The 14904-nt window shown below is 33.9% G+C and overlaps 1 long non-coding RNA gene across 1 annotated transcript; it reads right to left on the minus strand.

Annotated features, from left to right (window-relative positions):
- Nucleotides 1–10640: 10640 nt before the first annotated feature.
- LOC146538722 (uncharacterized) lies at nucleotides 10641–13583 on the minus strand. Its single transcript, XR_014878061.1, has 3 exons — nucleotides 13501–13583; nucleotides 13321–13407; nucleotides 10641–11546 (listed from the first exon to the last, which is right to left on the minus strand). It is a non-coding gene; the product is annotated as an uncharacterized LOC146538722 (long non-coding RNA).
- Between the last annotated feature and the right edge of the window lie 1321 nt (nucleotides 13584–14904).

Raw genomic sequence — 14904 nt, forward strand, 5'->3', positions numbered from 1 at the left:
GAATCTTTCTAAACACCTTGCTTACCAGGACTTTGAATTGAACTCAGAACAGTCACGTTTACAGTGTTCATTTCATTATTTTCAATTTACTATTACAATTTTGCTTCAGATTAGAAACTGAAGAAAATTTCTCTATATTCGGGGGAAAACCCGCAGAAATCATCATGTCAAGCATCCAAGCGTTAGCTGTGGAACCAACAGATGTTATGAAAGGTATGAAGAATTTCATTATTATCTACTAGTCGTACAACCCGTAACTTTAATTACATACATTTTAAGACCAATTAGTTAAATGTAGTCAGGTTCACGCTGCATCCCACGCACAGTAGTTAGACAGAGGGAACATAGTGTTAAAATACTCTGTTCCCCACTTTTCGCCATGGAGCTCAACGCCGCGCTTCGCTACGACACAAGAGCAAAGAAAATAAAATATAAATTTAATTGAATATTCCATTTCCTCGAGTGGGGATCGAGCCCACATTCGCGTTTCCTTTGGAACTTTCTAGAAATCGAACCTTACAGTGTTTCCTAACTTACCCATATATGCCAAATTTCAACATTTCTAAGTTCAGGAAAGTGTGGGCCATTACCTGACACCTAACGTCTTGAATTTGATTGAAAACGGGACAGATTATCTTAACAATAAATTATCTAAAGGGCACTCCAAGGAAATAACCAAATTAAATTAATTCCAGATCAACTCCTATTCGTTATATATGGAATAGAAAATCGTCAATCTTTCCTGGCGGAAGACACCAACACTCTTCTAGATGTAATAGATACAGTATACCTGGAAAGAGATGGGGAAGATATAGCAGAGGTTATAGAAGAAATAAAAACCTCAAATTGCTCCCGCTCGACGGTCATTGTGGAACACTTGTTAAGAGTGTTCCTTTTGTTTCCCTTCCAGAGGATTGAGGATACCGCTCGACAACATGTGATCTCAGCAGGAATTAAATATATTGTTGATTATAGGTTCAAGAATATGAATTTGCATATTTGACATGTCTATGATATTTATACTAATATTATAAAACTTCTCACTTTGTTTGATTAGGTGCGTTAGTGTCAGAAACTTATGATTCCATTTGTCAAAGAAGGTCCTGACTATGTTATATTATACTTTTAATAAAATATAATAAAGTTTACTATTTTACTTACTTGTAAAGTTTATTAGTACTAGTGATACCCGCAATTTAATTTACGTGGATTTTATCATTGTCATACTACTTCTCTTAGAGCACAGAAAAGACCAAGTTTCTAAGTCAAAGCAATCAAAATCAAAATATGCAAGCATTTACAAAATAAAATTGTATGTTATAAATAGCATAGATTATTATAATGAATTATTCGTAGTTTCAATCTGCATCTTAAGTCTATAGTCTACTCGTAGTTACTGGACCTGAAGGGGGCGAAAGGCTTGGCATTGACTTCAAGCCTGTCAGTAGGCACTAGGCTAGGTAGGTTTGCACAACAAACTATTCTTAATTAAATGTTGAAGTTATTTTATATTTTTTTTTTATTTTTTAGGTCTTTTTAAAGAAGGTATGTTTTTTATTTTTTACTTTTTAGTATCTACAAAAGGTAGTTATGTAAAATACAGTGTTGATTATATCAAGTACTCTCTTTTTATTGTAAACGTTACATAGACGTTGTTGTAAGAAGCTATTGGTTGGTCTATCGAATCTATGAAATGTATTTTATTACAATTTTAATAGATTTCAAAAATATTGAAAAATTTTACTGTATGCATACTAAAATAGTTTATACACAAAGTCTCAATGTTATTGTTCTTGCTCACACTCATATCAGTGGATGTTACTTTTACTGTAACGCATGAGGGTAATAATGTGTTACTTTTTTTTGATTAAGGCACACACTGGCCAGCTGTCAATCTCTCAACTGAATCCATGACATTTTTAGATTCGATTCCCATTTGGGGGAATGAATTTCCATTTTTCTCGCTTTGGTAAAAAGAAAAATCATTTTTTCGCAGGCACTTTGTTCCTCACTCTCTGCTTACTTTTCAAGACCATAGCATTTTGAGTTGACTCAGAGCTCAGCACCTTTAACAGTTTAAATATAATCACTACGATCTCTCTCTACGATCGAACTTGATTCAAAAGGTTCAAGTTTCCAATAAAAGATTTAAAAAATATTCAATTTTTATTACAGGTCCATTAAAAAGCTACAGATATCATAGAAGGGGTAATCGAAATCATCAATACAAAAGAAGAAATGATTACAATTACAATGATTGGGATGAAAAAAAGGAAGATTATTATCAACTTCTTTTATCTACAACCAATGTTTCTAAAAAAACTACTTCTTCTTCTTTTCCTTCGTCTTTTTCTTATACTTCCACGCTTATACTTTCTCCAACTACTAACTCTTCTGAAGTAACTTCTCCAGCTACTGAAATAACTTCGCCATTAACTACTACACAATTATCAACTACAGAAACTACTGTATCTATTCAACCCACTTCTGTTACTTCTATAGTTGTTGATACTACACTAACTTCTACAACTGAAGTTACTACTACAGTATCAACTATAAGCGAAACAAATGATGTTATAGATGTTATTACGGATAAAATGTTTGAGAATTTTACTATAGAACCTACGAGTAAGTAAATGTCGTTCTTGTAATAATATTATAATTACATGACTGCGTCAGAGAGGTCATCTATTAAAATATATAAATGTATACATATATATGACTTATTTATGTCTAGTAAAATCTACAAAAACAATGGCAGTATCGCTTCGAAGTATTAAATTTAACTGGTTGTCACTAAAACATTTAAAGTGACGGAATATGTGCTTTTAGTTCAATTAATTTTTCAAGTCAAACCAAGACTCGAGAGAATAAATTCTTCTCAAGTCCTCGCTCTGTTAACAAGTCGTTGAGTTGAGATCCGCTTAACCTATAAGCTCACCCCGCTCGATGCGGGATACAGCGAGTCAATAGGTGCCCACTACGCAAGCGTGCACCGTGGACCGCATCAACGCTCATCAGGCTCAAACACAAGCCGATTTCAATATATAAAACAAAATAATTTTCAGTGAGTCAACCAGCGCTCAATCACATAGTATATGAAATAAACAGAATAAAGAAAGAGAGGAGAGAAGGAGATTTTACGGCAAGTCTCATAATGCTACTTAAAATAACAACCAACAAAGACTCTGGAGAACTGATAGCACTGTTGAATGGCGTTAATTCTGAAGTTATGAGGTAAGCTGATCTTAGTGACCGACCGCCATCAAGCCATAGTTTCAGTACATACTGGTGATTTGTCAGAGATTTATTTGTTACCAATGACACTCATCTCATGTCAAGAGTCCGTAACCTCTACAAACAGAGGAAGTCGTGACCCAGGAGTGCAAGGTGTGACTGTAACGTGACCGAGGTGCCCAACATCTGAGCACGTTCTTCTTCATACTCACTGTGACATGATCACTTTGTTTTGTTTTTAGATGCTGTTATTTTAAAGTGTTTAATTAGTAGTTAATTTTTTTTTAAGAATAATTTTACTCCTAAATCATTTGAAATGCTCGCAAAAATAGTCGATTTAGTCACATTTTCCAGCTGTGATTTCATATTTATTTTGTAAAAGTTAAACAAACGACCAACGCACTAACATTTTCAAAAAAATGTAATATATAAGTAACTACCTAACATGGAAAACTTATAAGTTACTTAGGTAATGACATTAATAAAGTATATTTAATAATTATAAAAGCGCGCGCTCAACAGACACGCCCACTACACAGAGGAAACGTAATGGTAACACACTCCGTTGCCCCACGCACCGCATAATTCCCCATAACCCAGGTGTTGCGTGTGAAGTAGCGGAACTCGACGCTAATTATATTAAAACATTGGAGCTGCTTTACCCACAGATTAAACACACATCACCAACTCACGATATTTGGTCCACTGGTAATGGATAGAATCACTGCGGCAGCCATGGCGGCTGTTTACGCCAACGTGGAGGAGATTCGGGGTCCGTATTATAGATTTTGGCTCTTTTTTGGATTTACGCAGTTTCCGCCGATTTCTATATACATTGCATGTTGTAGTGCAGTAGAGGAAGTTAACGTCTCGCTTTTCTTTTATTATTGTTTAATAATTTGTTTTATACAATTAAATTTCAGCTCAACTACAGTTCGTCCACAACTGTCTCCACAACAGACGCGGCAATTTTCGCCGAGAAGTGAATTCAATTATCGACGTTACCGATAATATCTATAATGAAGACGACGTCAAGAACGTAGCGAACGCCATAAGAGATTTGCAACTTCACCCAAATATTAACAAAAAACCCGAAGAAATAGCCAAAGAACTGATAGAGGCATTCATTTTGAAACCGTTTAAAAGGATTCAGGGTACTACTAAAGAGAGGCTTTTACTGATGGAAGTAGATTATGCAGTAGATAAATTGATAAAGTCTGGGGGTACGATGAGGAGGAATTTTGGTGGTAATTACAGATTTCTTGGTTTCATTTAATATACATTTTTAGCTTCACACTGAAGGTATCCTAAGTACTGCAGAGTAAGTTAAGGAATCATAGTGGTAAGACACTGCGCTCCCCACGTACCGCACGATTTTAGAAACACCGCATGTTAAGTGGCAGGACTAAGATGTTTCGTCTGGCTGCCTTCTTCTCAGTGCAAGTATACAGAAATATTCCGTCAGATAGAGAATCTCTTTCGTTTTTTCCGTCCCCTAAAAATAAGTTTCTTAATTGCATAAAAGTAATCTAGTGTTAGAAATCGGAAGCGGTTAGCGCTTTTAAAAAAACAAGATAAAAACATATATCGTCTATATGTTTCTATCGTATTCGGATAGAAGTTCCACGTAATGGTTATAAGTAATATGTATCACCCAATAACAATATCTACTACACACGAGCTTCCTTCCGATAGTGGGTGTTACCTACAAGCCATTGTCCATGTTTGACTTGTTTGGATTCCACTGCTTTTAGTCTTCTTTTTCACCCACCTACCGACTTTTACATTATATTAAATTATATTATTAAATATAATTAATATTAAATGTGTATAAAATGACATGTTCCCATAGACTGAGGTAAGACGCATTAACAGCTGTAACCGCTGTGCGTAGAAACGTAAAATTTGGACAGATGTTTATTTTCGTAATGTGAACATCCACTAAGAAGGGATTTTGAAAAATTTTAACCCTCTAGGGATGAAATAGGGGTATTTGTATGAATTTTTCTTTAAATCTCATCGATTTTTATAAAATTTTATAAATTTGAATTTTATAAAATTTGAAATTTGGACTCTTAAAAATATTTCATCTAACACGTGTTTCAAGGTTTATTAGAATTCACCCCTAAGGTTGTAAATAAGCAGGCGAAGCTGTGCGCGTCGCTAAAATATAAACAAAGTCATTTTCAGTTCCAGCAACAAGATCTCTCAAAATAACAAAATCAATAATGGACTATATCATAGAATCAAATTACGTTACAAATAAAACTGTAATGAAAAAAGTTAAAGAGAGAATGACGAATTATAAATATAAGAGAATAAAAGATAAAAAAAGAAGATATCTAGAGGTATAACAACACCCATAGAAACAACGACAAAAAAAGTAAAAATGCACAAAAGTAAGTATTATATAAGAAAATATGTAAAAAAGGACCTTTACAAAATGACAACAACAACAATAAAAACAACAACAACAAGAGATAAATTTAAATATTATGGTAAAATTAGAAAGAAAAAAAGAGTAGAACAGAGAAGATATATAAAAAGTCAGTCGTATGTTGATGAAGGTGAAGATGATTATTATTATTCTGATGATCATGACGATGATTATACTGTTGATGATTATAGTGATGATGATGTTTCTTCAGAAACTAAGTATAAACAGCTGTTGTTTGATACTGTCCCACATAGTATTGAAGGAAAAACTGTTCAAAAAACAGATGTCACTGATTATGATGAAGAAAGTAAATTAAAGTTAAACTTAAGAGATGCAATGATTCACAGTGACCTTAAAGGTGATAACTACAGGAGAGCACTAAAAAAGCAATTGAATATAATGAGAGAGGTTTTAAGTGATGAATTGACCTTAAAGAAAAATATTTATAATGTATTTGGAAATAAAGACGACTAAAAGACGAAAAGACGACGTCGAGAAGAAACATTTTTATAGTGTTAAGACATTCCATTCCACATGCACCGCACCGTTGCGTGGTGTTACTAGTACTTCGTCTGGTCGTCTTGTTACCAGAGCAAAGAAAAGTACCCTGAGTTGGATTGAACCCACAACCGCAGCTTATATAGTCAGACGCTGTACTGCTATTACACGACGGCTCACCATTCCTATTAGATTAATCTAACTAAACAGTTACAATACAAAATGCACACACACATACACTTCAACTACTGCTAATGAGAATATAACAGTGGTCTTACCAGTGGCGTAGCTAGGGTATTTGCTGACCGGTGCGGCTTAGGGGACTTGATGCCCTTTAAAATGGTCTAAGGTCTAAAAAAAAACCAAAGTGTCTTCTACTCTCACGTAGATCAAGTGTCAGACACTAAAATGTGACATTGGCTACCTTTTAAAAAAAATAATCGACTTTGATGCCCCCTTCCTTTTGATGCCCGGTGCGACCGCACCGCTCGCACCCCCTAGCTACGCCACTGGGTCTTACGTTCCACTCTCAACGACATTATTATATTTCAATTGTTTTAATTTGCCGCTTGGAAGAGTTGGGATCTAATGCCTAATAAACAAAAGAAAATAAAACAATTTAAACAAAAGGCAATGGGTTCCTTATCACTACTTATCTAATATTTCAGAAATATTTTATAAACGCACAAAATGATTTTTTATTTGACGAATGTGACTTAATATGCAACATGTACAGTATAGTGTATAGGGCTTCAGGGCGCGCTGCGACTACAAACACAAACACTTACTAACACAAAAATGTTTTTAATATATATAACAATAACAATTAAGAATATGTTAAGCTCATAGATAAAGTAAACCGGAAGTCGGTCAGTGCTGTCAGTAGTGTCAGTCAGAACGTGACTTCATATAAAGGATACTTTAAGAATACACTTTTTTCTTATATTGCCCATTGGCCATTGTGGTAAAGTGTAAAAGTGCCATAATTTAAGCGACAGTTGTAGCTAGTAGGTGCGATTCTAGCTTTAAATCATTGACGATTAAAAAACACCGTCGCAAAAAATTCTAAAAAGTAAGAGAGTTCCGTACCAATTCCATGATTGTAAGTCGACGGAAGTACGCTAAACTCTACAAACTTAAGTTTAATTCTATAATTTAATTTAGGGCGTATTCACTTATTTTTGTATGAAATATATATTTACTTTTTATGTATGTATATACCTACTGTATATAATCACTTCATGCCAAATTCAATAATTGTAGGTCAGGTGACTCCAATGATGTCGAATCTGAAAACAGCGTGTCTATGGGAAAGAAGTTTACCCATTTCTTATAAAAGAAGCGGAAAGCATGCGTGGTTGCGCCATTTACTGAATACCACTAAATTCTTCGAAATTGCTCTTTGGGTGTACATACAAAATATTCTATTCTATTTTTAACTGACTTTAAAAAAAGGAGGATCGGTGTGTCCCTCCGTCATTGCGTCGTGCATTGCAGCACAACATGTGCATGTAATCGCGACGGTTGTGGGATCGATGCTACTCAGAGTAATGACTTATTTACGTTTTCTCGCGACGGTAACTCCGCTATGTAAATACAGCGTGAAGAGTGTATCGTATGTACAAAAGGAACCAGCAACCACTGCGCCCATGCGGCTGAAACGTGCATGTTGTTGAGGATAATACTAACTTGTTTAACACGTCTCTGTACTGAGAAAGCCTTGGTTTGCAGAACTTGTGTAAATATATTCTATTTTACTGTTTATTCTGTACACGTACAGTGAGGCATTTAAGTTTTTAGTTCCTTGGTTACAGCACGCTTTATCCCGCATTTGGCCTAGCGAACCCAACCCAAACCTAGCGTTAAGTTAAGACATTCCGTATCCTATCCTATCCTATCCTATATCTTATAAAACAAAGTCGCTTTTCGTGTCTGTCTGAACTTTCTAACTCTTCTTCTTCTAAACCACCCAACGGATTTTTATGCAGTTTTCACCATTAGGTCGAGTATTTCTCAGGGAAGGTTTATATATAGTTTATTATTTGTACATTTTTATGTAAATTAACATAAATACGATAAATGTGTCTAAAGTCCTACCCGTTGAGACACTTTCGCGCATGCGCTGCTTTAATGGTAAGTACTACATGAAAATAATGTACTGGAGTATTGTTCCTCTTAATAAGATCTACAAAAAAGTCTGCGACAGTATATTTTTATCTTTTAAGGATAACGTGTAGTGATCATATTTCTGTCTAAAAATAGTAATTTCAATATATTTTTTATTGTGAGGGATATTTTCCATAATGGTATTACTCCTTATCCTTTAAAATACTTTATTAATTTTCTACGTTAAACGAAAATAAAATTTGCTTTTTACACTATTTCGAAATTGCGAATAGTTTTACAGAAAAACGCATTTAATTGTTGACACATCCCGTCGCTGACACATCAGCTGTATGTTACTCAAGTTTCACTTATCCCTTACTCTCAGCATATAAATAAGTATATTAGTTACATTAGCCATTTAATGTAGATCAAAACTGTATTTTACTGTTTTTTCATTTTAATAAGTACTTTAGAAGTTGTTACAATATCAAAACGTCTTTGCTACGAAACGCGCCCCGCGACGTTTTGCTTATACAAGCGCGTCATGAGCAGTCATCGGTGGTTCAGTGGTAGAATGCTCGCCTGCCACGCGGGCGACCCGGGTTCGATTCCCGGCCGATGCATTCTATTTAATTTTCCTCACAGGCAGCCACGTAGTGCTTGCTTTTCATGAGGGACAGAATACCTCTTCAGCATTAACCACAAGCTCGAAAAAAAAAACCCGCCCGCTATAGATGCATAGCAACAAAGATTTAGATGCGTTTGCACGTATTGGATAATTGGAGTTGAATGTATTATTTAAGCGCGATATATTTGGTTTCATATTTTTTGTAGTAGTTATTAGTAGGTAGGTTTTTGTTTATAATTTCTTCCGTTTAAAAATAGTCATTTAACTATCTAAAAATAGCCATTTAAATATATTTTAATAAGTACTTGAAAAGATTAGTAGCACAGATTTAAAATTACGGTACCTACTAAAAAATCCTTGCTGTGTAAAAGAATTGCAAAATCCTTATTGAAACTACGAAAATGCGGGTTGCATTAGGGTTTAATTAATTTTCACATTATCTTAAGTGCTTTGCAAACATACATTATATGAATTATCCAGTAGTAAAAGCGGGCGAAGCCGCAAGGGGGTTGCTAGTATAATGATATATCTTGTTTGTTTCTATTCCCATACGAATTTCGAGAAACCCTTTTTTTATATTCTCCTAAACTCCCTAAACTAGCTTCTAGCCAAATTTTTATTTTGTATGTCCAGGTATTACTTACAACTTCGTCACTAGACATTCTAAGCGCAGGAGGTATCTCTAACTGGTACGTTGAAACGAATAACGTGATGTGATGTAGCCTGTACCTTTATCTCAATAGCTTTAAGGTATATCCCTAGGAAACTTGTGTTCAGACACTCTTTTTCCATTAAGACATGTCCACATTCCAGAGCGAGGAAATGAAAATATAAAATATTTCCTTTCCTCGAACGGGACCCTCCACTACCTCTAACCCTAACCCCGCGTCACAGCCGACCATTGTTTATTTTGGACTCTTCATATTAATATAGATATTCAATTCTTGATCGTCAAAATCCTATTATGTATTCAAATTATTATATCCCAGGAGTGGCCATACATAACCTAAGCGTGGCACTGTACGTGTACTTCACTTAAGGCCTTCTTTATTTACTTTCTCATGTAACTGTGACTCGATACTTATTACTTGGTGCTCGGCCTCTACCTGGTTTACCGTCGTGGTACCGGTGGTACGGTGACAGTGTTTGACGGTAGTGAGTTCTATTACCAGTGTGTCCAGACCATGTAGGTAGGCATCACCTTATTTATGTTGTTAGCATCTTTCTAGTGAATTGGATTTATTCTGAAGTTCCCGGCGACGCGTGACGCGTTAGGTGGTACTTACTTGTCATAAGGCGTTAAGGTAAATGTTGGAATTCGAAGAGTTACATTCATATGTAACTTCACGTGGAAACTATTAAGGATTTTGATTTATATTAAGTGCAATATCTTGAATTCGACGATAAATGATGGGCGGTGTTTTAACACTACACTCTCCGATCCCTCTGCCCGCCATGTTATAAGAGGGATACAGCGTTTAATTTAATTTAAATTATCATACATTTTAAACTTTACAAATAAGTTAATAATTGGTCACTATCTCCTTCCTTTTTATAAAAGCGTTATATGAAAAAGTAAAGGTTATAATTTGCAAGTTGATTACATAATACAGTTCGGACGTAAACTTGACATGCTTTAGAAAGATACAGTATTATCACATCGTTCGATAAAATGTCGAACGATTTTTTTTGCTCTACTATTTTATTTCCAATAGCAATAGCAGTGTAGGCAAACAGAATCTTGTGGCAAAATATTTCCCGTCTGGATTCGAGACATTGCTAGTTGTATAGCGGAACACAACGCGGTTCTGTCTTAACGGAACGTTAAAATCTAAATAATAAGCTTGTTAAGAGAATTTAACGCACAGCCATTGCCTTTACCTTGAGATGCTCATTCATATATTTATAGAGGAGACGACCTTTATTCACGTAAATAAGCCGATACATCGTCAGCTAGTAGCGTAAAAAATAATTTTAACGACTAAATAAATAAAACACAGAAGAAGTCTTTTGAATTTTAAATCCTTATAATTTGTTCTTTGAAGTGCAAAATTATTAAAAATTACTTAAGCTACTTTCTTACCTTTCTTTTTGTGTGTTTTTACTTTGATTTGGCTTCAGCCGGCTTTTAAATAAATTTGTTATTTTAAAAAACGATTTTCAACCTTTATTTACACACGTACCAAGTCTTAGTGCAAGTATATATCTTAATATATGTATACATATAATTCTTCCGGGAACGGGAAAGAACGGGATATTTCATTTTACACCTTACGACGACGACTAGTTTTATATAAAAACAACACAAATTCGCAACCACAATATCATTTTAAAAAGATTTTAGAGCCAAATATATTATACACTAGTTTTTACTTTACGCCTTTTCACTGCCTCTTTTGCACAATGATATTTATAAGAACCGTATCAAATATATTGTAAGGGTATTAGATGACAGGTTTCAACCATTTATAACTTTGACTGCATACCTGGTTTTTTCTGAGCGGCTGTAATAATTCAAAACTTTGCATTGCAATTAAAATTTTTGTGCACAGTTGCTAATTGATCTTTTTGGGCTTGGCTTTCTTTAGATAAAGTATTTTATATGATTCATGGCAAATTCTACCCTCTACTGGATTCTACCTGGAAATAAAAGGAAGTTAATGTATCAATATTTATAGGTAATTAATAATTTGGTATTAACATAATTATGAATGTATATTTTGCAATTCAAGTACCCAAAGAACAGATTAACTCTTAATTTCTTACAGGAACTGGCGGGCAATAAAGAATTTACTACAATAGAGTACCTATAAATGATTTACAAAAGTTCTCATTATTTGAGTACCTAAACAGTTCTAAATAAACCCACTCCCAGTATAACCGTACAAATGATCCGGTACACGGTCAATACAATATGGTCGAACCATTTTTTCAAGCAAGCCCCTCGCCACACCATTCCACCAAACAAAGGGAATAGAACAACTTATTTGCCAGAAAAAAACACACTTGTAACATAAATATTTCATATCTATTGTAAAAACGAAATTCACAATAGATCATCGTGTGATGTAAAAATCATGTGAGGTTTAAGGCGACCACATCCTGAAGGAATCCAATTGCTGCTCTTTTCTGTATCGTATCTATATAAAGACGAACATTTTAAAATCTGTCTTAACAAAGTTAAAGTGCCTGATTATATCTGATAGTCATAAATTCAATTCTCATAAAGAGGCAAGATATACATATATATTTGATGTATTTTCGGTTCCTTAATCAAATCAGACAAACAACTATAGCGCAGAGACACGATTTTGGGATCCACCACCCAAATCGCAATGAATCTGAAATCGAAAGTGATATATTAACTAGCCTCTCGCTATCTTACAAGAGAAAAAAAATGGTTAAACAAAAAAGCAATGAAAACTAATATTACCCTAATTTTATTATAAGTGATAAAAAATACTATAAAAAGGACATTAAAGTCAATATTTCACTCTAAGCAAGGACATCGTCGGTCTATATGTAGAATTAACAAATAGAAAACTTACAAATATTTAATTCTATTCTATTATATTACTACTGTTATACTAAAATGTTGAAGTCGCTTTCTTGTAAATTTGCCATACAATCGTTATTTCAAATCTCACAATATAACCTCTCTGCTAGAAAACGGATGAAAGTGAATTAAACAAAGGAAGGTCTTGTCAAAATTTTGCTTCGGGTCCATTGCAAAAAATATTGACCACTGTAATGCCCTTATCTCTTCTAAGTAACGTTTAAAGGCAATATTACAAGATTAAAAATGTGTTTTATATTACTTCCTAAAAGTTTCAATTCTGGTAGAAATATTAGCTACATCTTTTTTCCCACATAACAGCAGACGTGTTACTGCTGCACTATGACAGCAAAAACTGTCTTAAATTTAAATTTACCACAAAATATATATGTACACATACACTTACAATGAGAAAACAGGAAATTATATTATAAACCAAAAGTCTCATGTAAAAAAAGTTCATTTATTATTTAAAAATTCATATGTGAATGAACTTTAACTAGAATATTTATGTGATAAATATATAATATGCCAGATATAAATCCGCGACCATTTATTTTAATGAAAAACTAAATCATATATTGTATAAGACGAAGTAGGTTCCCCAATTTCTTTTTTAGTCAACTAAGTTCTGTTACGTATTCAACTCGAAATATCTCTAATTATGGAAAAAGAAAATAGTGTCTTTATACCAGCTTCTCTCTCTATCAATCTCAATCAATTCGAACAGGTAAGAGCATTCAACCAAACAAACTCTCCCGCTTTATTATATTAGTATAGATTTAAATCACTGACCGTCCTTGTATTTAAAAAAGGAAATAAAACAAATAATATAACGAATGATTCATTAATACTTACCCCAGTGTTAAATCACATGACGACCAACCCGTTCCGCAACAAAATGGCGACGCGAAATAAATCAGCTGTTTCTCGAGGGGTTTTAGACTTAAAATTTAAAATACAACAATTTAAATGGCCATTGTTCTCTAGAAAACATGATTTCTACAATAGAATTGTTGTAAATAATTGTACACTTACTCTTTTTTTGCTGTTTTTCTTTTCTTTTTGTGTTTGTGACGCCGGTTTTGGCGGGAATCAGCTGACGCGACGTCATCGTGCCATAGAGGTCATTGTTGGGTAGCCTTGAAATTTTTACGTTTTATTATTTATTATTTCTTGAATTATTGTTTATTTTAATTTAATAGCGCCATTTTAATATAATTAGTAAATTAAGATATTCGTTGCAATTTGGAAATATAGATGAAATAATTTATATGAATAAAAGTCAACAAACTAGTATCTAATGCTAATAAATAGTTAAATAGTTTTTAAAATGTATTTTCTTATTAACTTTATCTTCAAAATTCAGGAAATTTTAATACAAGAGTCTAGACATTTCGCTACCGCTTCATTTCTTTCATAATACTCGGGCGCCTCAACGCAGCAAATCAGCTGATGGGCGATACTTTATGTTTTTTTTATTCCACATTTTTTGCCCGTCATTACCGAGGAACAGGTTCGTAATGCCGGTTTCTTTTATTTTGTGTCGTTTCTGGGAACGCTCAGCGTTTTGGTTACAATTTTTTTTAAAGCAGGTAGGTTTAGACAAAATAGCTTGGCTGTTTGGATCAATGCCTTTTTCATGTATTTAGCATTTACTATTTATAAATATAACCTGTCAATTAAAGGCGGGATTTTATAAGATATTTAAATGACAGCTAATTAGTTGATGGAGTTATTTTAAGTGTTTTGCTAGTTCACAGTTTATTTTGACGTCACAAGTTAATTTTCAAGGATAAAACAAAAAAGTGGTGGTAAAATATTAACTTGTACTTGTTAATCCTGTTTCTATATAGTTATAGCAGTTTTCTTTAAAAGCATCAGGAAAAGCTTATTTAGTATGAACTCGCCCCGCTATTACACACAACTTAAAGTTACTTAAAAGTAGAATTGTATTTAATTTAATTAGATTTTATGTAGTGTTAGGTATTTAATTTAAACGTAGAATAACGGATATGAAACTAGTTTGTGTTATTTATTGATATAATTATAATATTAGCTGTATATTATACGGACTACGGCTTAAGGAACCTGGCTACCTAATGTTAATACTCTCTATTCCCATTAAAACACTTCCGTTTTCCATTTTCCACCGAATTCTGGAGGCGTGGCATGTCGAGTGGCGGAACTCAATGTCTCGCTTTGCCTCGTTACCAGAGCCAGGAAATGAAAAAATTAAATATTTAATTTCCTCGAGTAGAAATCGAACCCACAACCTGTCGCATTTATAGTACGGGGTACAAAGACACACGCGCCACGACTAGCCTCAATGTAAAATAATTCTTATCTTCATGCATTCTTTATTTTTGTTTCATTTTGAGTGTCTTTCGTGCTGTGTGGCAAGATCGTCTCGCTTTATCCAACTAAGCCGAAAGAACGATA

Source organism: Heliconius melpomene, chromosome 6 (assembly GCF_056956725.1).
Source record: "Heliconius melpomene rosina isolate 202511_hmr_F chromosome 6, ASM5695672v1, whole genome shotgun sequence".
NCBI lineage: Eukaryota > Metazoa > Arthropoda > Insecta > Lepidoptera > Nymphalidae > Heliconius > Heliconius melpomene.